The sequence below is a fragment of the Nomascus leucogenys genome, chromosome 9, assembly GCF_006542625.1.
Source record: "Nomascus leucogenys isolate Asia chromosome 9, Asia_NLE_v1, whole genome shotgun sequence".
Lineage (NCBI taxonomy): Eukaryota > Metazoa > Chordata > Mammalia > Primates > Hylobatidae > Nomascus > Nomascus leucogenys.
The window spans coordinates 69,737,527-69,740,997 of record NC_044389.1 but is presented as its reverse complement, the minus strand read 5'-3'; the positions used below and the strand labels follow the sequence as shown (position 1 = coordinate 69,740,997).

The 3,471-nt window shown below is 47.4% G+C and overlaps 1 pseudogene; it reads left to right on the top strand.

Annotated features, from left to right (window-relative positions):
* The first annotated feature begins 1,676 nt into the window (after positions 1–1,676).
* Positions 1,677–3,200, top strand: LOC105738221 (annotated as a pseudogene).
* Positions 3,201–3,471: the final 271 nt, after the last annotated feature.

Below are 3,471 nucleotides of genomic sequence, written 5' to 3'. Positions count from 1 at the left end.
TGTCTAGCCTCCATTCCTGCTATCATGACCACTTTATTCATGTGCCCACTGAGTAAACAATGAGTGTCTGGAAAAAGGTTTTTTTTTTTTTTGCATCCACATAGTATGTCATTTTGTCCTTTTGGTTATTCAGAGCATCCTCTGCTGTGCATTTCCCTTGATGAGCATTCACATAGACACACATGTCTTTGGAGTCTATGTCCTTTCCAAGAGGTGCATCAACATACCTATTCCCCATACTTCTTTGTCACCAGTCTTTCAATCATCTTCCTTCCTTGACCATCCAACCAAATTCTTAGCAACTGCACATAAATCAATGGAAGTACATACTTCTGTCCTCTTGTTCCAGACAAAGTAGATGTATTACTTTCCTAGGGCTGCTGTAACAAATGACAACAAACCAAGTGCCTTAAAGCAACAGAAATGTATTGTCTCATAGTTCTGGAGGCCAGAAGTCTGAAAGCAAAATGTCATCAGGCCATGCTGTCTCTCAACCCTCTAGGGGAGAATTGTTCATTCCCTCTTCTTAGCTTCTGGTGGTTGCTGGCACTCCCTGGTGTTCCTTAGCTTGTAGACATATCACTGCAACCTCTGTCTCCATCATCACATGGCATTTTCCTTGTATATCTGAGTCCAAATTTCTCTCTTCTTTTTTATTTATTTTTTTCTTTTGAGACGGAGTTTCAGTCTTGTTGCCCAGGCTGGAGTGTAATGGTACAATCTCAGCTCACCACAACCTCCGTCTCCTGGGTTCAAGCGATTCTCCTGCCTCAGCCTCCCGAGTAGCTGGGATTACAGGCATGCGCCACCATGCCCAGCTAATTTTGTATTTTTAGTAGAGATGGGGTTTCTTTCTCCATGTTGATCAGGCTGGTCTTGAACTCCCGACCTCAAGTGATCCGCCTGCCTCAGCCTCCCAAAGTGCTGGGATTACAGGGCGTGAACCACCGTGCCCAGCCTTCCCTCTTTTAAGTACATCAGTCATTGAATTAAGGCCCACCCTAAAGCCATATGACTTCATCTTTACATCTGCTGTGACTCTATTTCTGAATAATCACATTCACAGGTTTTGGGTGGACATGGAAGTAGCCTGATGTGAAGAGTCAGAACCTAAGGGGGCTAGGAGGATATCTGTTCATGGAAATGGCCCAGCACTGGTGCTGGAGCCCAAGAAAGGAGAGGAAGTCATCCATACATGGGAGCAACCTGGTGTGGGAAGTCAGAACTGGAGTGGGTGATGGAGGGTGCTTATACAGGGGGGCAGCTCAGAGAACACAAGAGCACAAATAGTATGGGAGGGCTTTCACCCACGAGCCTGCGGTGGCCTAGTATTGCATATCAGAATACAATGAGGTAAGGAGGATGTCTGCATGGGGAGGGAATGGAAGAGGTGATGGGAGGTTGGTCATATTCAGGAAGATTAACATATTCAGGTAAATTAGTATGTCAAAGATAATGTGGGTCAGGTTTCTCAGTGTCAGAGAAGGGATTAAAGTACAGAAATAGAGAAAACTAGTCATCCGTCCCCGCAGTGAGCCTGTTTGCATTGACTGCCCAGAGTCTGCAAATCCTCCACTCCAAGCCTGTCCGGACTCCCCCGACCCCAGCTTTCTCTCCTTTGAAAACACTAAGAATAATGTCACTGTATCAGTTTTTATTAGAGCCAATCACCTATCATGCCTGGAACAGGGGTCGTACCCAGATTGCCCTCAGTTCCAATAATCACCAAGTGCACATCTATAAGAAGAACGGAGCCGGGCGCTGTGGTTCAGGCCTATAATCCCAGCACTTTGAGAGGCCTCGGCAGGTGGATCACGAGGTCAGGAGTTCAAGACCAGCCTGGCCAACATGGTGAAACCCCATCTCTACTAAAAATACAAAAATTAGCTGGGCGTGGTGGCGGGCACCTGTAATCCCAGCTACTCGGGAGGCTGAGGCAGGAAAATTGCTGGTACCCAAGAGGTGGAGGTTGCAATGAGCCGAGATCGTGCCACTGCACTCCAGCCTGGGCGATAGAGCCAGACTGTGTCTCAAAAAAAAAAAAAAAAAAAACAAAGGAAGAAGAAGAACGAGAGCCGGTGGGTGAAAGCTCATGAACTCAAGGAGCACAACAGACATATCACAGGTATTGACTGGGCTCCCAAGAGCGACCGCATCATCACTTGCGGGGCAGACCACAATGCCTACGTCTGGAGTCAGAAAGATGGTGTCTGTAAGCCAACCCTGGTGAGCCTGAGAATTAACTGTGCAGCTACTTTTGTGAAGTAGTCCCCACTAGAGAACAAATTTGCTGTGGGAAGTGGAGCATGATTCATTTCTGTTTGTTACTTTGAGTCTGAAAATGACTGGTGGGTGAGCAAGCACATTAAAAAGCCAATTCGCTCCACAGTCCTCAGCTTGGATTGCCATCCCAACAACGTTTTGCTGGCAGCAGGATCATGTGACTTCAAATGCAGACTCTTTTCTGCCTACATGAAAGAAGTGGATGACAGCTACTCGGGAGGCTGAGGCAGGAGAATGGCGTGAACCTGGGAGAGTTCGTAGTGAGCCGAGATCGTGCCACTGCACTCCAGCCTGGGTGACAGAGGGAGACTCTGTCTCAAAAAAAAAAAAAAAAAAGTGGATGAAAAGCCAGTCAGTATGCACCGGGGCAGCAAGATACTCTTTGGGCAGCTGATGTCAGAGTTAGGTGGCAGTGGCACTGGTGGCTGGGTCCACGGGGTCAGCTTCTCTGCCAGTGGGAGCCGCCTGGTCTGGGTCAGCCACAACAGCACCGTGTCTGTTGCTGATGCCTCAAAAAGTGTGCAGGTCTCACACAGAGTTCCTGCCGCTCCTGAGTGTTTCATTTGTCTCAGAGAACAGCGTAGTGGCTGCTGGCCATGACTGCTCCCCATGACTGCTGCCCAACGCTCTTTACGATGACCGAGGTTGCCTGACCTTCATCTCCAAGTTGGACATTCCAAAACAGGGCATCCAATGCAACATGTCTGTCATGAATGCTTTCACAACATGGACAAGAGGGCCATGACTGAGGACCGCAACACGGCCTTGGAGATGCTGCACCCAAATAGCATCACTCAAGTCTCTATGAGGTGGGCAAGCAAGATTGTTGCAAATTTTGCACTACTGGCATCGATGGAGCCATGACAATTTGGAATTTCAAGACTCTCGAGTCTTCCATCCAGGGCCTCTGGATGTGAAACTGAGTGAGCTTCCGCCATCCAGCACAACAAACTGTGGAAGATCACAGCTGTGCTGTGGCATGATGGTGAGGAAGCCAGCCCCAAGGAAACACTGAGAACACATATCACGCCAATACCGTGTGGTTTCGTTTGAATATAAAATTGGTTAAAGTGTTGGTTTTTTAAAAGCAGTGCTTTTTTTTTTTATTGTGACTTCATTCCATTTTTGACCAAAGCTTCCCTTTAAGTAGTTTATTATGGAAAATTGTCACACTAACTTAAAAGACAG